The sequence below is a fragment of the Ranitomeya variabilis genome, chromosome 4 (assembly GCF_051348905.1).
Source record: "Ranitomeya variabilis isolate aRanVar5 chromosome 4, aRanVar5.hap1, whole genome shotgun sequence".
NCBI lineage: Eukaryota > Metazoa > Chordata > Amphibia > Anura > Dendrobatidae > Ranitomeya > Ranitomeya variabilis.
In genome coordinates this window covers 138,064,082-138,084,523 of record NC_135235.1, presented here as the reverse complement: position 1 = coordinate 138,084,523, position 20,442 = coordinate 138,064,082, and positions in this window count along the sequence as shown.

Here is a 20,442-nt window from a genome sequence, read left to right as displayed (position 1 = left end):
ATGCCAACCTATAGTTGACCCCCGGATCACATGACGGGGTCCCCGATGGGTGGATTTCCCTCCAATGGCCAGAAGTGCTCTTTAAATGCCGCTGTCAGAGATTGACAGCGGCATTTAACGGGTTAATAGCCACAGGTGGATCACGATTCTACTCGCGGATATTCCGGGCACATGTCATCTATTTAAAACAGCTGACATGTGCTGGGAAAGATGTGGGCCTACTGCCGAAGCCCACATCAAAGAGAGGGAGTCCGTCATTGATGTAAATTTACGCCCTATGTCGTGAAGGCGTTATTAACATTTTTATAAATCAGAAATTATGATTTCATAAGATATCATGGTACCATGATTAAGGACAAATATGTGTTAGAAACATATGCGTTAATTACTTGATTTTTTTCTGCAACATTTTTAATATATGGTATATTTTCAGATTTTTAAAAATGCTGCAAAAATAAAAAAATAAAGAAGTTTTTATCAGTATTGGTTGGACTATTCGCCTTTGTCTCAACTGTGCTCTGACTTCCTGGTGGCTCAGGCGGCGCATGCGCTGCTCATATCTGGGATTACTAGCATCGGCGCAATTCTTAAACATGCATATGTATATAAGCCACCGATTTCTTGCATAATACACCCCCTGACGAAGGAAGTTATATTCCGAAACACTCGTCGGGGTGCGCGATATCTAGACCTTGGCGACATTTAAAGGTATATTCTCTTAATATATACTTACTAGATTCCACTATATATATGCACATGGCACTTTAAGGATATATATTGTATGATATTGCACTTGCACATGGCACTTTGAAATAGATACTTGACAGTATATTGTGGACTTGTAATTATATGCACTTTACTTCATTTGCATCCTTTTATCAGTTTTATAGGGATCAAAAAAGTTTTGGAGTTGATATTTCTCCCTTTTTTTATATGGTTCTAACACACGCATTTATTTATTATTTACTTTTTTTTTTTTTTATTATACTTTCTCACATATGTATATGTATAACTTTTCATGCCATGTCTGAAATATATATATATATATATTTCAGGGGATACTTTAGGATATTTTAATATATGTATTGTGAATTATACCTCCGCCATATGCAAAATTGGCTTTCTATATACATAGCCTATTTATAGCGCAATCATTCTATATAATAACCAATTGATATACTGTTATATTGCGCAAGTCTTGATATGCCCACATTGCTCGTATTTATTTTAATTTTTTTTTTTTTTATAATTTGTATGCTAGTCTATTACCATATTGGTTTCAGTAAAGTTTCATTGTTTTACCATACACTATTTTATTTCTTGCTTGGGTGGATTTCGGCCTTTATTCATGTTTGGAGCATAGGCTATTAATAAATGTTGGTATTATCTCCACACATTGTTGGAGGTTAAAATCAATAAACCTGCAAATGCCCTCTATTAGAATGCCTGTACCTGACACAATTGGTCGTCCTGCTTGATTGGTAACATTTTTATGAATTTTTGGTGTCAGGTAAAATGTAGGGATCACAGGATGGTCAACCGTGAGACTCTCTAACATTTTAGGTGAAATAATGCCATTATCTCTCGCTGAATGAAGTATCGAATCAAGTTCAATCTTGAAGCAATCCAGTGGGTTGTTGTCCAACTTCTGTAGCATTGTGCGACATTGAGCTGTCTAAATGCTTCACGTTCATACATCTCTACTGGCCACACCACAACATTTCCCCCCTTGTCTGCTGGTTTTATAGCTACCTTTGTCATATTTTTCAATTCTTTTATTGCTTTATTTTGCAGTTCAAATTTTTTTTCTGAAATCTTAGCCATGTCTCTTTCTACCAGTTTTACAAATATATCAACATTTGCACATAGGCCTATAGGGGGGAAATGTTGTGAGTAGTGTTGAGCATTCCGATACCGCAAGTATCGGGTATCGGCCGATACTTGCGGTATCGGAATTCCGATACCGGTATTCCGATACTTGCCGCGTATCAAATACCGGAATCGGAAGTTCCCAGATTCAAAATGCACAAATTCAGCCAATGAGAATGATTCCAAGTGTGGGCACATCCTGTTTAGCATGGAGGGCATGAAACTACTGGCAAGGCTGTGATTGGCTGCTGAAATGATGTCATGATGCAGTTTAAAAGTCGCTGGCGCCATTTTGCGATCACTCTGCTGTGAATTCAGTTAGTGACAGGACGCTGTTTGCTGACTGAGGGCCAGTTTAGAGATAGTGATTTGCTTCTTTGTGCTTTCCAAAGGCTAATTTAGCAACCGCTGTGTTCACCTACTATTCACCTTGCTTTTGCCTTGTAGCGCTGTTTTCACAGCGATCTGCAAGGTCTGTGTGTGTGTGTGTGTGAGTGCAGCCCACTCTCTAGTCTGAGTGCAGCCACATAGGCCATCCATAGCTGGTTGTATTCAGTTCAGGGAGGGTGGTTCATTGCCTCTTACTGTTCTTTTTTTTTTTTTTTCCAAGTAGTGTAGGCCTGCTGCTAATTTATTCAAAAAAATCCTATTAGTGTCTTTCCACCCGTCTCCAGCTAATTTGTGGAAAAACACTACATAGGATAACGTAGAGGAGGGTTTCTGGGCCTTGCAGCGCCGTTTACGGCTGTCTGCACGGTCTCCGTGTGACTGCAGCTCGCCCTGTAGTCTGTGAGCAGCCATTGTCTGGTTGTCTCCAGCTCAGGGTTCTTCACTGCGTCATACCGCCAAATCAATTTTCATTTTGTTTTAAGTAGTGCAGGCTGCTGCACATTTTTTCAAAAAATTCCTATTAGTGTCTTTCCACCCGTCTCCAGCTAATTTGTGGAAAAACACTACATAGGATAACATAGAGGAGGGTTTTTGGGCCTTGCAGCGCCGTTTACGGCTGTCTGCACGGTCTCCGTGTGACTGCAGCTCGCCCTGTAGTCTGTGAGCAGCCATAGCCTGGTTGTCTCCAGCTCAGGGTTCTTCACTGCGTCATACCGCCAAATCAATTTTCATTTTGTTTTAAGTAGTGCAGGCTGCTGCACATTTGTTCAAAAAATTCCTATTAGTGTCTTTCCACCCGTCTCCAGCTAATTTGTGGAAAAACACTACATAGGATAACATAGAGGAGGGTTTTTGGGCCTTGCAGCGCCGTTTACGGCTGTCTGCACGGTCTCCGTGTGACTGCAGCTCGCCCTGTAGTCTGTGAGCAGCCATAGCCTGGTTGTCTCCAGCTCAGGGTTCTTCACTGCGTCATACCGCCAAATCAATTTTCATTTTGTTTTAAGTAGTGCAGGCTGCTGCACATTTTTTCAAAAAATTCCTATTAGTGTCTTTCCACCCGTCTCCAGCTAATTTGTGGAAAAACACTACATAGGATAACATAGAGGAGGGTTTTTGGGCCTTGCAGCGCCGTTTACGGCTGTCTGCACGGTCTCCGTGTGACTGCAGCTCGCCCTGTAGTCTGTGAGCAGCCATAGCCTGGTTGTCTCCAGCTCAGGGTTCTTCACTGCGTCATACCGCCAAATCAATTTTCATTTTGTTTTAAGTAGTGCAGGCTGCTGCACATTTTTTTAAAAAAATCCTATTAGTGGCTTTCCACCCGTCTCCAGCTAACTTGTGGAAAAACACTACATAGGATAACATAGAGGAGGGTTTTTGGGCCTTGCAGCGCCGTTTACGGCTGTCTGCACGGTCTCCGTGTGACTGCAGCTCTATCTGTTGTCTATTCAGCCCCCAAAAAATAAATAAATAATAAAGTTCACCAAACACACCAGTTACACCACTTTACATTTGTGTAGGCCACATTAACTCATATTAAAGTCTAGTCCACACTTTAGAAAATTAGTGTTTCTTATACCTGTTAGGAGGAGTTGTTCAGGAATAAGCACACAAAGCCGTTAGTACTTTTCTGCTTATCTTTATTAGTCAACCAAGATGAAGAAGGCAGTGAGTAAGGCACGTGGGCGTGGAGCAGGGAGGGGACGTGGGGATTCTGTGCCTGCTGCGGGCACCGGTGACTCATCAGCACCCACTTTCACAAGGCAACAGTCATTCATGCGCAGCTTTGTGTCAGAGCGCCGTACACCGCTGCTGCGTGAAGAACAAATTGAAGCCGTTGTCGGATGGATGGCAGCTAATGCATCAACTTCAATTAGTGCCACATCCTCTCAGACACAGAGCACTGGAGAGCAGCCATCTGTCTCTTCACCACCTGCCAAATTGCCCAGGCAGACAGAGAGCCCAGGACAGGAGCCGTCTCTACTTCTGTTCTCTGAATCTCTTGGCTTGGAAACAGGGGGCCAGCCAAGCAGCATTGGAGAAATGGAAGAAGAGGCAGGGTGCAGTGATGCCCAACAGCTTTTTCTCTCTTCCTCTGAAGAGGCAGGTGGGCCAGTGGCTCCGGTCACCACATCGCAGGCCGCATCAGCTGATGTTGACACTCAGGTGCCACTTACTGGTGCGTGCTCTGCTGCTGAGACTACCCAGGAGGAGCAGTTGGGGGCAGAGGGTAGTGTAGATGATGAGGTCCTTGACCCATCTTGGCGTGAGGGACAGGAAGGTGGTGGGAGCAGCTCTGAGGAAGAGATTCCCCGTACGGCCCAAAGAGGGAGAGGGAGGGGGAAGACTGCGGATCCTGCAGCCTCCGCTTTGGCACCCGTTAGGAGCATGTCTCTTCCAAAAGCCAAAAAGGGCGCTCCCAAGACTTGCAGTGCCTGGTCCTTTTTTGACACAGTTGCAGATGACATTTGCTATGTCAGATGCAAGGTGTGTCATCAAAAAGTCAAAAGAGGGAAAAATGTCAGCAACCTCAATACCTCCAACATGTGGAAACATGTGCGCACCAGGCACCCGGCGGAGTTAGAAAAACACACTGAAGAGCTAGGCCAACCAACAGCGGCAGCTACCACCTCTTCAGCTCGTGTTGCCTCTTCCTCCAGCTCACACGCAGCTGGTTCGGCTTCCTCCCAGGATCGCCGTGGAAGAACCTCTGGCCCTGTTGTCCAGAGACCCGCTGTAATTCCACCCGCAGCACCACTTTCCCAGTCATCCACACACTCCCAGCCCAGTCTACAGCCATCGGTAGTACAGGCATGGGAGAAAAGGCGGCCTTTCTCGTCAAACCACCCACGAGCACAGGCTCTGACTGCAGGCATTGCCAAACTTCTGTCACTGGAAATGCTGTCATTCAGGCTGGTGGAGACTGACAGCTTCCGTGACTTGATGTCATTGGCAGTCCCACAGTACAATGTGCCCAGCCGCTTTTACTTCAGCAGGCAAGCTGTCCCTGCCCTGCACAAGCATGTGGAGGGACACAATAAAACACGCGCTACTGAACGCCGTCAGTAGCAAGGTCCACCTCACCACCGATGCGTGGACCAGTCAACATGGACAGGGGCGATACCTTTCCCTCACTGCCCATTGGGTTAATGTCGTTGTGCCAGGTACAGACCGTGCGAGTGGCGCAGGACATGTCCTGCCCACTCCAAGGATTGCAGGAATCCATTCTGTACGCATTGACTCCTCCTCTTACACCAGTTCCTCAGAATCATCGCTGCAGGAGCCGTCACAGTCCACCTCCACATGGACCCGTGATGAACGTGTACCTGTTACGACCGACATGAGCACAGCCGTGGCCAAACGTCAACAGGCCGTCTTGAAATTAATTTTTTTGGGGAATCGTAGCCACACAGCGCAGAAGCTCTGGAATGCCATCAAGCAGGAGAGCGATGTGTGGTTTGTGCCAGCGAATCTCCAGCCAGGCATGGTAGTGTGTGATAATGGCCGAAATCTGGTGGCAGCTCTGGGCCTCGGCAACCTCACTCACATCCCATGTCTGGCACATGTGCTCAATTTGGTCGTGCAGAGCTTTTTGAGGGACTATCCGGATCTTGATGCACTGCTGCACAAGGTCCGCCTAGAGTGTGCTCACTTGCGGCGTTCCAGCACGGCAAAAGCGCGCATTGCGGCTCTGCAGCGCCGACACCGCCTGCCGGAACATCGCATCATATGTGACCTACCTACCAGGTGGAATTCCACATTACATATGTTGGAGCGGTTGTGTGAGCAGCAGCAAGCAGTAATGGAGTACCAGCTGCTTCAGGCGCAAAGAAGTCGCACTCAGCGCCGTACAGACTTCACAACCACAGAGTGGGCCACTATGAATGACGTCTGCCAGGTTTTGCGTCCCTTTGATTATTCCATGCAGATGGCGAGTGCAGATGATGCACTAGTCAGCATGACTGTCCCCCTTATCTGCCTGCTTGAAAAATCACTGCAAGCGCTAAGGGATGATGTTGTGGAAGAGGTGGAGGATGAGGATTCACCATTTCCATCATCTTCTGGACAGTCAGCGCCACGTGGTTCCTCACAAACGCGTAGGCAGGGGACAGTTTGTGAGGAGGATGAGGAGGAGTCAATGGAGGAGGAAGACATCCGTCCAGAGGAGGGAGTTACACAATTGTCCAGTACTCAGTGTGTACAGCGAGGGTGGGGTGATGACGAGCGGGCAGATATCACGCCTCCAGCAGGGGACAGCGTTTCTTGGGCAGTTGGCAGTCTGCAGCACATGGTGGATTACATGCTGCAGTGCCTGAGAAACGACCGCCGCATCGCCCACATTCTCAACATGTCTGATTATTGGGTGTTCACCCTCCTCGATCCTCGCTACTGGGACAACGTAGAAAGCCTCATCACACCATTGAACCGGGAGCGAAAAATGCGGGAGTACCAAGACACACTGGTCAATTCCATCATCTTCTCCATTCCAACTGAGAGAAGTGCTGCTAGTGCATTCCAAAGCAGCTCAGTGCGTCCAGGCAGTGGTGGAGGCTCTGCACAAAGAGGGAGCAGAAGCAGTGCCTCTGCCCAAGGCAAGACCAGTATGGCCCAACTGTGGCACAGTTTTCTGTGCCCCCCACAAAAGTCTACACCATCACAGACGGCTCCAGTCAGCAGGAGGCAACGGTTCCGTCAGATGGTGACAGACTACATGTCTTGCCCTCTTGCTGTACTCCCAGACGGCTCTTCCCCTTTCAAGTTTTGGGTCTCAAAGCTGGATACATGGCCAGAGCTAAGCCAGTATGCATTGGAGGTGCTGTCTTGCCCTGCGGCCAGTGTATTATCGGAATGTGTCTTTAGTGCTGCAGGTGGTGTACTAACTGACCGTCGCATGCGACTATCCTCCGATAACGTTGACCGGCTTACTTTCCTGAAAATGAACAAGGCCTGGATCTCGCAGGAATTTGCCACTCCTCTTCCTGATTAAATAATTAGGTCACTGTATACGTTATCCAGGTCTCCTGTTGTGTTCATCTTTCTACCACCTGAACTTAAATTCCTGGGCTCCAACACCGCCAGTTGAGGCTCAGAAGTGCCGTCTGCACAGTCAAAACATACGACCCAGTGTTATTGGGTTTCAGTAACGTCAGCTGATCCCCAGCTGTGTAGCCGGCAATGTGTCCTGCGACCGCCACGCTGACACAACAACTGAAATGTAAGGTAATCTGCCCCCCCCCCCCCCAAGGCGTTTGTTACTGAAAGAGCCACCTTGTGCAGCAGTAATGCTGCACAAGGAAAAGGTAGCTATTTTTGTTTAGCTCCTTGCACACGCAGAACTTAACACTTATAAAATGTGTCCACTGATACCATAAAACCGTCCCGGAGGTGGGACTTTCCTTCGTAATATGACGCAGCACAGCCGTCATTCCTACCCCCCCGGCGCTGTGCCCCGGCTCCTCAGCGTTGTTTGATTCCGTCCCGGAGCCTGCGCTGTTATGTTATCCCGTGTCCAGGCACACTTAGCGCTGCCCGTCTTCTGGCATCATTTGGTGTCAGGATGGCTGCGCCTGTGCGGCCGCGCTGGCCGAGAGCCCGCCTCGCAGTGTCTTCTGATTTAATCCCACTGGGGGCCTGGGATCCATGGACATGCGCAGTGCATATCTGAACCTCCACCTCTCACTCATCTCCCTATGGCTTCTTCAGACTGTTCGGTGTCAGCTGGTCCCTAATAGCATGCCACGGCCGTGACACCGCACAGTCTTAAGAAGCCGTAGGGAGGGGAGTGAGAGGCGAGGATATGCACTGCGCATGGCCATGGATCCCAGGCCCCCAGTGGGATTAAATCAGAAGACACTGCGAGGCGGGCTCTCGGCCAGCGCGGCCGCACAGGCGCAGCCAGCCTGACACCAAATGATGTCAGAAGATGGGCAGCGCTAAGTGTGCCTGGCCACGGGATAACATAACAGCGCAGGCTCCGGGACGGAATCAAACAACGCTGAGGAGCCGGGGCGCGGCGCCGGGGGGGTAGGAATGACGGCTGTGCTGCATCATATTACGAAGGAAAGTCCCACCTCCGGGACGGTTTCACGGTTTCAGGGGACACATTTTATAAGTGTTTAGTTCTGTGTTTGCAAGGAGCATGATGAAAAGAGCCACCTTTTCCTTTTGCATCTTTTGTGCTGCACAAGCTGGCTCTTTCAGCTACAAATGCCTTGGGGGGGGTTAAAGGTTCACTTTCGACTTTCTCAGGCTTCGGCCTACATTGTGTTCCTCTGCTTTTCCACCTGTCCCTGGGCTCCAACACCGCTAGTTGCCGTCCAGAAGTGCTGTCCGCACAGTCCCAACAGTCCCTCCTCTGTTATTGGGGTTCAGTAACGTCAGCTGTTCCCCTGCTGTGTGTGTGGCAATCCCTCCTACCTCCTCCACCTCCTCCTCCTCCACCTGTCCCTGGGCTCCAACACCGCTAGTTGCCGTCCAGAAGTGCTGTCTGCACAGTCCCAACAGTCCCTCCTCTGTTATTGGGGTTCAGTAACGTCAGCTGTTCCCCTGCTGTGTGTGTGGCAATCCCTCCTACCTCCTCCTACCTCCTCCACCTCCTCCTCCTCCACCTGTCCCTGGGCTCCAACACCGCTAGTTGCCGTCCAGAAGTGCTGTCCGCACAGTCCCAACAGTCCCTCCTCTGTTATTGGGGTTCAGTAACGTCAGCTGTTCCCCAGCTGTGTGTGTGGCAATCCCTCCTACCTCCTCCACCTCCTCCTCCTCCACCTGTCCCTGGGCTCCAACACCGCTAGTTGCCGTCCAGAATTGCTGTCCGCACAGTCCCAACAGTCCCTCCTCTGTTATTGGGGTTCAGTAACGTCAGCTGTTCCCCAGCTGTGTGTGTGGCAATCCCTCCTACCTCATCCACCTCCTCCTCCTCCACCTGTCCCTGGGCTCCAACACCGCTAGTTGCCGTCCAGAAGTGCTGTCCGCACAGTCCCAACAGTCCCTCCTCTGTTATTGGGGTTCAGTAACGTCAGCTGTTCCCCTGCTGTGTGTGTGGCAATCCCTCCTACCTCCTCCACCTCCTCCACCTGTCCCTGGGCTCCAACACCGCTAGTTGCTGTCCAGAAGTGCTGTCCGCACAGTCCCAACAGTCCCTCCTCTGTTATTGGGGTTCAGTAACGTCAGCTGTTCCCCTGCTGTGTGTGTGGCAATCCCTCCTACCTCCTCCTACCTCCTCCACCTCCTCCTCCTCCACCTGTCCCTGGGCTCCAACACCGCTAGATGCCGTCCAGAAGTGCTGTCCGCACAGTCCCAACAGTCCCTCCTCTGTTATTGGGGTTCAGTAACGTCAGCTGTTCCCCTGCTGTGTGTGTGGCAATCCCTCCTACCTCCTCCTACCTCCTCCTCCTCCACCTGTCCCTGGGCTACAACACCGCTAGTTGCCGTCCAGAAGTGCTGTACGCACAGAGCCAAACACCTCGCCAATGTGTTAGTGGGGTTTAGCACCGCCAGCTGTTCCCCTGCTGTGTATACGGCAACGTGTACTGCGACCGCCACGCAGGCACAACAAGTTAAATTTAAGGGAACCTGTCCCCCCCCCCCAGGCGTTTGTTACTGAAGGAGCCACCTTGTGTAGCAGTAATGATGCAAAGGGAAAAAGTGCCTCTTTTCGTGGTGCTCCTTGCACATGCTGAACCTAACACTTATGAAATGTGTCCCCACACACCGTTAAACCGTCCTGTAGGTGGAACTTTCCTTTGTCGTGTGACGCAGCACAGCCATCATTTTTACCCCCTTGGCGCCGTGCGCCGCCTCCTCAGCGTTGTTTGAATCTGTCCCGGAGCCTGCGCTGTTAGGTTAGCCCTTGGCCATGCACACATGTTGCGCTGCCCGTCTTCTGACATCATTTGGTGTCAGGCTGCCTGCGCCTGTGCGGGTGCGCTGGCCGAGATCCCGCCTCGCAGTGTCGTCTAATGTAATCCCACCGCGGGCCTGGGATCCGTGGCCATGCGCAGTGCATATCCTCGCCTCTCACTCCCCTCCCTACGGCTTCTTCAGACTGTGCGGTGTCAGCTGATCCCTAATAGCGTGCCACGGCCGTGACACCGCACAGTCTGAAGAAGCCGTAGGGAGGGGAGTGAGAGGCGAGGATATGCACTGCGCATGGCCACGGATCCCAGGCCCGCGGTGGGATTACATTAGACGACACTGCGAGGCGGGATCTCGGCCAGCGCACCCGCACAGGCGCAGCCAGCCTGACACCAAATGATGTCAGAAGACGGGCAGCGCAACATGTGTGCATGGCCAAGGGCTAACCTAACAGCGCAGGCTCCGGGACAGATTCAAACAACGCTGAGGAGGCGGCGCACGGCGCCAAGGGGGTAAAAATGATGGCTGTGCTGCGTCACACGACAAAGGAAAGTTCCACCTACCGGACGGTTTAACGGTGTGTGGGGACACATTTCATAAGTGTTAGGTTCAGCATGTGCAAGGACCATAATTAAAAGAGCTAAGTTTACCTTTTCCAGCATTAGTGCTGTACACAATGGCTCTTTCAGCTACAAACGCCTGGGGGGGGGGTTAAAGGTTTCCTTTCAACTTGCTCCAGTGCAGGCTTCGGCCTACACTCCGCTCCCCCTGCTCCTCCTGCTGACCCTGGGCTCTAACACCGCCAGTTTTGGCCCAGATGTGCTAGCTGCACAGAGAAAAACACCAGCCAATGTGTCAGTGGGGTTCAGCACCGCCAGCTGTTCCCCTGCTGTGTAGCCGGCAACGTGTCCTGCGACCGCCACGCAGACACAAGAACTGAAATTGAAGGGAACCGGTCCCCCCTCCCCCAGGTGTTTCTATGTTTTACAGCCACCTTGTACAGCAGTAATGCTGCATGTGTGCAAGGTGGCTCAGAAAATTATTCTCCTTGCACTCGTGGAACTGAACACGTCTAAAATGTGTCCTCTGTGACCATTAAAACGTCCCTCAGGTGTGATTTTCCTTTGTATTGACACGCAACAAGCTCCTTGGTAACGCTGCCCGTCTTCTGGCATCATTGTTTGGCTGGGTGCGCCTCTGCGGCCGCCTTGCCCCACACAACGCCCCTCGGAGTCTTATTTATTTTGACTGCGAGGGTGTGATTGACGGGCATGAACGGTGCATTTCTTCGCCTGTCTCTCATCTCCTTCCGCCTTCTTCGGACTGTGCGGCTTCATGGCCGTGGCATGCGATAAGGGATCAGCTGACGCCGCATAGTCTGAAGCATGTGTAAGGACCCGAGTGTGAGAGGCGAACATATGTGCTGTGCCAGGCCATTAATCCCAGCCCCGCAGTGTTTTAATTTTTTCAAGACACTGCGGGGCTGGGATTCATGGGCATCGCGAACCGCACCGGCCGACATCAAATGATGTCAGAGGACGGGCAGCACTAACAGCGCAAGGCCAAGGGATAACAAGACAGCGCAGACTCCTGTGCAACAAATAACGATGCTCAGGAGGCCGCGCAAAGCACCAAGGTGGCATTTTTGCAAGCTGTGCTGCGTCTCCTTACGAGGGGAACTCACGCCTCCAAAACAGTTTGACTGTGTAAGGGCCTAAATGTTGTACGTGTTCCTTTCAGCGTGTGCAAGGAGCAAAATTAAAAGAGCAACCTTTCACTTGTGCAGCATTACTGCTGCCCAAGCTGTGGCTCTTGTAGTTTTTCACCCCTGAGGGGGGGTTAAAGGTTACTTTTAAAATCGGTTCAATTAGGCTTCGGCTTACACTCTGCTCCGCCTGCAGAGCCCGGGCTCCAACACCGTTAGTTGCTGTCCGGAAGTGCTGGCTGCACAGAGCCAAACACCTCGCCAATGTGTCAGTGGGGTTCAGCACCGCCAGCTGTTCCCCTGCTGTGCAGCCGGCAACGTGTCCTGCAACTGCCACGCAGGCACAACAGACCCAAAGCTGCCGCCAGTGCAGGCTTCGGCCTACACTCTGCTCCCTCTCCTCCTCCTGCTGACCCCGGGCTCTAACACCGCCAGTTGGGGCCCGGTACTGCTAGCTGCACAGAGAAAAACACCAGCCAATGTGTCGGTGGGGTTCAGCACCGCCAGCTGTTCCCCTGCTGTGCAGCCGGCATCGTGTCCTGCAAAAGCCACGCAGACACCAGAACTGAAATTGAAGGGAACCTGTCCCCCCTCCCCCAGGCGTTTGTACGTTTTACAGCCACCTTGTACAGCGGTAATGCTGCATGTGTGCAAGGTGGCTCATAAACGTATTCTCCTCGCACATGTGGAACTGAAAACACGTCTAAAATGTGTCCTCTGTGTGACCATTTAACCGTCCCGGAGGTGTGACTTTCCTTTGTAATGACACGCTGCAACCCCCTTGGTAGCGCTGCCCGTCTTCTGGCATCATTGTTTGGCTGCCTGCGCCTCTGCGGCCGCCCTGACCCACACAACGCCCCTCGGTGTCTTATTTATTGGGACTGCGAGGGTGTGATTGATGGGCATGATCAGTGCATCAGTTCGCCTGTCCCTCATCTCCTTCTGCCTTCTTCAGACTGTGCGGCTTCATGGCCGTGGCATGCGATAAGGGATCAGCTGACGCCGCACAGTCTGAAGCGGGTGTAAGGACCCGAGTGCGAGAGGCGAACATATGTGCTGCGCCAGGCCATGAATCCCAGCCCCGCAGTGTTTTAACAATGTTAAGACACCGCGGGGCTGGGATTCATGGTCATCGCGAACCGCACCGGCCGACATTAAATGAGGTCAGAAGATGGGCAGCGCTAACAGCGCTAGGCTAGGGGATAACACGACAGCGCAGACTCCTGTACAGCAAATAACAACGCTCAGGAGGCTGCACCCAGCACCAAGGTGGGATTCTTGACATCTGTGCTGCGTCTCATTACAAAGGGAACTCGCGCCTCCAACACAGTTTGACTGTATAAAGGGCTAAATGTTATGCGTGTTTCATTCAGCGTGTGCAAGGAGCAAAATTAAAAGAGCAACCTTTGACTTGTGCAGCACTACTGCTGCATAAGCTGTGGCTCTTCTACTTTGTAACCCCTGAGGGGGGGTTAAAGGTTACCTTTGAAATTGGTTCAATTAGGCTTCGGCCTACACTCTGCTCCCCCTGCAGAGCCCGGGCTCCAACACCGCCAGTTGGGGCCCGGTACTGCTAGCTGCACAGAGAAAAACACCAGTCAATGTGTCAGTGGGGTTCAGCACCGCCAGCTGTTCCCCTGCTGTGCAGCCGGCAACGTGTCCTGCAACTGCCACGCAGGCACAACAGTCCCAAAGCTGCTGCCAGTGCAGGCTTCGGCCTACACTCTGCTCCCTCTCCTCCTCCTGCTGACCCCGGGCTCTAACACCACCAGTTGGGGCCCGGTACTGCTAGCTGCACAGAGAAAAACACCAGCCAATGTGTCAGTGGGGTTCAGCACCGCCAGCTGTTCCCCTGCTGTGCAGCCGGCATCGTGTCCTGCAAAAGCCACGCAGACACCAGAACTGAAATTGAAGGGAACCTGTCCCCCCTCCCCCAGGCGTTTGTACGTTTTACAGCCACCTTGTACAGCGGTAATGCTGCATGTGTGCAAGGTGGCTCATAAACGTATTCTCCTCGTACATGTGGAACTGAAAACATGTCTAAAATGTGTCCTCTGTGTGACCATTTAACCGTCCCGGAGGTGTGACTTTCCTTTGTAATGACACGCTGCAACCCCCTTGGTAGCGCTGCCCGTCTTCTGGCATCATTGTTTGGCTGCCTGCGCCTCTGCGGCCGCCCTGACCCACACAACGCCCCTCGGTGTCTTATTTATTGGGACTGCGAGGGTGTGATTGATGGGCATGATCAGTGCATCAGTTCGCCTGTCCCTCATCTCCTTCCGCCTTCTTCAGACTGTGCGGCTTCATGGCCGTGGCATGCGATAAGGGATCAGCTGACGCCGCACAGTCTGAAGCGGGTGTAAGGACCCGAGTGCGAGAGGCGAACATATGTGCTGCGCCAGGCCATGAATCCCAGCCCCGCAGTGTTTTAACAATGTTAAGACACCGCGGGGCTGGGATTCATGGTCATCGCGAACCGCACCGGCCGACATTAAATGAGGTCAGAAGATGGGCAGCGCTAACAGCGCTAGGCCAGGGGATAACACGACAGCGCAGACTCCTGTACAGCAAATAACAACGCTCAGGAGGCTGCACCCAGCACCAAGGTGGGATTCTTGACATCTGTGCTGCGTCTCATTACAAAGGGAACTCGCGCCTCCAACACAGTTTGACTGTATAAAGGGCTAAATGTTATACGTGTTTCATTCAGCGTGTGCAAGGAGCAAAATTAAAAGAGCAACCTTTGACTTGTGCAGCACTACTGCTGCATAAGCTGTGGCTCTTCTACTTTGTAACCCCTGAGGGGGGGTTAAAGGTTACCTTTGAAATTGGTTCAATTAGGCTTCGGCCTACACTCTGCTCCCCCTGCAGAGCCTGGGCTCCAACACCGCCAGTTGGGGCCCGATACTGCTAGCTGCACAGAGAAAAACACCAGCCAATGTGTCAGTGGGGTTCAGCACCGCCAGCTGTTCCCCTGCTGTGCAGCTGGCAACGTGTCCTGCAACTGCCACGCAGGCACAACAGACCCAAAGCTGCCGCCAGTGCAGGCTTCGGCCTACACTCTGCTCCCTCTCCTCCTCCTGCTGACCCCGGGCTCTAACACCGCCAGTTGGGGCCCGGTACTGCTAGCTGCACAGAGAAAAACACCAGCCAATGTGTCAGTGGGGTTCAGCACCGCCAGCTGTTCCCCTGCTGTGCAGCCGGCATCGTGTCCTGCAAAAGCCACGCTGTCATGATCTCTGCAGGCAGAGATCATAGCAAGCCTATAGAGGGACAAGCTCTCGGAAGATGGAACTATACTGACCATGAACTAAGCCTGCCGCGCAACTAGAAATAGCCAGGTAGCATTTCCTATTTATCGCTAGATGCCCAGCTCTGGCCTAAGACCTAAATAGCTAGCAGAGGGAAATATAAGACCTGGCTCACCTCTAGAGAAATATTCCAAAGAAGACAGTAGCCCCCCACATATAATGACGGTGAGTTCAGATGAAACAACAAACGCAGCAGGAAAATAGTCTTAGCAAATTTGAGGTCCGCTTACTAGATAGCAGAAGACAGATAGTATACTTTCATGGTCAGCAGAAAAACACTAACAAAACACCATCCAGAGATTACCTTAAACTCTGGCATTAACTCATAACGCCAGAGTAGCAATCCCTGATCAACGAGAGCTTTCCAGACACAGTAACAAAACTTCAGCTGTGAACTGGAACAAATAGGCAAAACCAAACATGGACAAAAGTCCAACTTATCTAGTAGTAGTCTAGAAGCAGGAACAAGCACTGAGAGGCATCAGATAACATTGTTGACCGGCAAGAAACCACCAGAGAAATGAGCTTAAATAGCGACACCCACTACTGATGGAATCAGGTGAAACAGGAAAGAGGATGACAGATCCAATTCCACAAGCGGCCACCGGGGGAGCCCAGAATCCAAATTCACAACAGTACCCCCCCCTCAAGGAGGGGGCACCGAACCCTCACCAGATCCACCAGGGCGACCAGGATGAGCCCTATGGAAGGCACGAACAAGATCAGAAGCATGAACATCAGATGCATTGACCCAAGAATTATCCTCCTGGCCGTAACCCTTCCAGTTGACCAGATACTGGAGTTTCCGTCTGGAAACACGAGAGTCCAAAATTTTCTCCACAACGTACTCCAACTCACCCTCAACCAACACCGGAGCAGGAGGCTCAACTGAAGGTACAACAGGTACCTCATACCTGCGCAATAACGACCGATGAAAAACGTTATGAATGGAAAAGGACGCAGGGAGGTCCAAACGGAAAGAAACAGGATTAAGAATCTCCAATATTCTATAAGGGCCGATGAACCGAGGTTTAAACTTAGGAGAAGAGACCCTCATAGGGACAAAACGAGAAGACAACCACACTAAATCTCCAACACAAAGCCGAGAACCAACACGACGATGACGGTTGGCAAAACGCTGAGTCTTCTCCTGGGACAACTTCAAATTGTCCATAACCTGCCCCCAAATGTGATGCAATCTCTCTACCACCGCATCCACTCCAGGACAATCCGAGGATTCCACCTGACCGGAGGAAAATCGAGGGTGAAACCCCGAATTACAGAAAAACGGGGACACCAAGGTGGAAGAACTGGCCCGATTATTGAGGGCGAACTCTGCCAATGGCAAAAAAGCAACCCAATCATCCTGGTCAGCAGAGACAAAACACCTCAGATATGTCTCAAGGGTCTGATTAGTCCGCTCGGTCTGGCCATTAGTCTGAGGGTGAAAAGCAGACGAAAAAGACAAATCTATGCCCATCCTAGCACAGAATGCCCGCCAAAATCTAGACACAAATTGGGTACCTCTGTCAGAAACAATATTCTCAGGAATACCGTGCAATCGGACAACATTCTGAAAAAACAGAGGAACCAACTCAGAAGAAGAAGGCAACTTGGGCAGAGGAACCAAATGGACCATTTTAGAGAAACGGTCACAGACCACCCAGATGACAGACATCTTCTGGGAAACAGGCAGATCTGAAATAAAATCCATCGAGATGTGTGTCCAAGGCCTCTTAGGAATAGGCAAGGGCAACAGCAGTCCGCTAGCCCGAGAACTACAAGACTTGGCCCGAGCACAAACGTCACATGACTGCACAAAGACTCGCACATCTCGTGACAGAGAAGGCCACCAGAAGGATCTTGCCACCAAATCCCTGGTACCAAAAATTCCGGGATGACCTGCCAATGCAGAAGAATGTACCTCAGAGATGACTCTGCTGGTCCAATCATCCGGAACAAACAGTCTATCAGGCGGACAACGATCCGGTCTATCCGCCTGAAACTCTTGCAAGGACCGCCGCAGATCAGGAGAAACGGCCGACAAAATTACTCCCTCCCTAAGGATACCTGTGGGTTCAGAATTACCAGGAGAGTCCGGGTCAAAACTCCTAGAAAGGGCATCTGCCTTAACATTCTTAGAACCCGGTAGGTATGACACCACAAAATTAAAGCGAGAAAAAAATAAAGACCAGCGCGCCTGTCTAGGATTCAGGCGTCTGGCAGTCTCAAGATAAATCAAATTTTTGTGGTCAGTCAATACCACCACCTGATGTCTAGCCCCCTCGAGCCAATGGCGCCACTCCTCAAACGCCCACTTCATGGCCAAAAGCTCCCGATTCCCAACATCATAATTCCGCTCTGCGGGCGAAAATTTGCGAGAAAAGAAGGCACAAGGCCTAATGACGGAGCAGTCGGAACCTTTCTGCGACAACACTGCCCCAGCTCCGATCTCCGAAGCGTCAACCTCAACCTGAAAAGGCAGATTCACATCAGGCTGACGCAACACAGGGGCAGAGGCAAAACGGCGCTTAAGCTCCTGAAAGGCCTCTACAGCATGAGGGGACCAATTAGCAACATCAGCGCCTTGTCTGGTCAAATCAGTCAGTGGTTTAACGACATCCGAAAAACCAGCAATAAATCGGCGGTAAAAGTTGGCAAAGCCCAAAAATCTCTGAAGACCCTTAAGAGAGGAGGGCTGAGTCCAGTCACAAATAGCTTGCACCTTGACGGGATCCATCTCAATGGAAGAGGGAGAAAAAATATACCCCAAAAAGGAAATTTTCTGGACCCCAAAAACGCACTTAGACCCCTTCACACATAAAGAATTAGACCGCAGAACCTGAAAAACTCTCCTGACCTGCTGGACATGAGAGTCCCAGTCATCAGAAAAAATCAGAATATCATCCAGATATATTATCATAAATTTATCCAGAAAATCGCGGAAAATATCATGCATAAAAGACTGGAAAACTGAAGGGGCATTAGAAAGACCAAAAGGCATGACCAAATACTCAAAGTGGCCCTCGGGCGTATTAAATGCGGTCTTCCACTCATCCCCCTGCCTGATCCGCACCAAATTATACGCCCCACGAAGATCAATTTTAGAGAACCACTTAGCACCCTCTATACGAGCAAACAAATCAGTAAGCAATGGCAATGGGTATTGATACTTAACAGTGATCTTATTCAGAAGCCGATAATCAATACATGGTCTCAAAGAGCCGTCTTTTTTTGAGACAAAGAAAAACCCAGCTCCCAAGGGAGAAGAAGATGGACGAATATGTCCCTTTTCCAAAGACTCCTTTATATATTCCCGCATAGCAGCATGTTCCGGCACAGACAAATTAAACAAACGACCCTTTGGATATTTACAACCCGGTATCAAATCTATGGCACAATCGCACTCACGGTGCGGAGGTAACGACCCAAGCTTGGGTTCGTCAAAGACGTCTTGATAATCAGAGAGGAACTCAGGGACTTCAGAGGGAATGGACGACGAAATAGAAACCAAAGGTACGTCCCCATGAATACCCTTACATCCCCAGCTCAACACAGACATTGCTCTCCAGTCCAAGACTGGGTTGTGAGACTGCAACCATGGCAATCCCAGTACCAAATCGTCATGTAAATTATACAGCACCAGGAAACGAATAATCTCCTGGTGATCCGGATTGATACGCATGGTTACTTGTGTCCAGTATTGTGGTTTATTATTAGCCAATGGGGTGGAGTCAATCCCCTTCAGAGGAATAAGAGTCTCCAAAGGCTCTAAATCAAAACCACAACGATTGGCAAAGGACCAATCCATAAGACTCAGAGCGGCGCCAGAGTCAACATAGGCGTCCGTGGCAATGGATGACAAAGAGCAAATCAGGGTTACAGACAAAATAAACTTAGACTGAATGGTGCTAATGGAAACAGACTTATCAAGCTTCTTTGTACGCCTAGAGCATGCTGATATAACATGAGTAGAATCCCCACAATAGAAACACAATCCATTCTTCCGTCTAAAATTCTGTCGCTCGCTCCTGGACAGAATTCTATCACACTGCATACTTTCTGGCGTCTTTTCCATAGACACCGCCAGATGGTGCACCGGTTTGCGCTCCCGCAGACGCCTATCAATCTGAATAGCCATTGTCATGGACTCATTCAGACCTGCAGGCAAAGGGAACCCCACCATAACATCCTTAACGGCATCAGAGAGACCTTCTCTGAAAGTTGCCGCCAAGGCGCACTCATTCCACTGAGTAAGCACAGACCATTTACGGAATTTTTGGCAGAAAACTTCAGCTTCGTCTTGCCCCTGAGATAGTGCCATCAAAGTTTTTTCTGCCTGAAGTTCCAAATGAGGTTCCTCATAAAGCAAGCCCAAAGCCAGAAAAAACGCATCTACATCGCGTAACGCAGGATCCCCTGCTGGCAATGAGAAGGCCCAATCTTGAGGGTCACCCCTGAGCAAGGAAATCACAATCCTAACCTGCTGAGCAGGGTCTCCAGCTGAACGAGACTTCAGGGACAAATAAAGCTTACAATTATTTCGGAAATTCTGGAAGCTAGCTCTATTCCCTGTGAAGAACTCCGGCAAAGGAATTCTCGGCTCAGATACCGGAGCATGTACCACAAAATCTTGTAAATTTTGTACTTTCGTGATGAGATTATTCAAACCCGCAGTTACACTCTGGAGATCCATTATTGTCAGGTGCACACAGAGCATACAGAGATTAGGAGGAGAGAGAGAGAAAAGACTGCAGCAAGGCAGACTGGAGGAGAAAAAAAAAAAAAAAATTTCAGCAGACTTCTTATAACTCTCCTTTCTCAACCTGGGTCTTTAACACTTTACTGGCCGGTCAAACTGTCATGATCTCTGCAGGCAGAGATCATAGCAAGCCTATAGAGGGACAAGCTCTCGGAAGATGGAACTATACTGACCATGAACTAAGCCTGCCGCGCAACTAGAAATAGCCAGGTAGCATTTCCTATTTATCGCTAGATGCCCAGCTCTGGCCTAAGACCTAAATAGCTAGCAGAGGGAAATATAAGACCTGGCTCACCTCTAGAGAAATATTCCAAAGAAGACAGTAGCCCCCCACATATAATGACGGTGAGTTCAGATGAAACAACAAACGCAGCAGGAAAATAGTCTTAGCAAATTTGAGGTCCGCTTACTAGATAGCAGAAGACAGATAGTATACTTTCATGGTCAGCAGAAAAACACTAACAAAACACCATCCAGAGATTACCTTAAACTCTGGCATTAACTCATAACGCCAGAGTAGCAATCCCTGATCAACGAGAGCTTTCCAGACACAG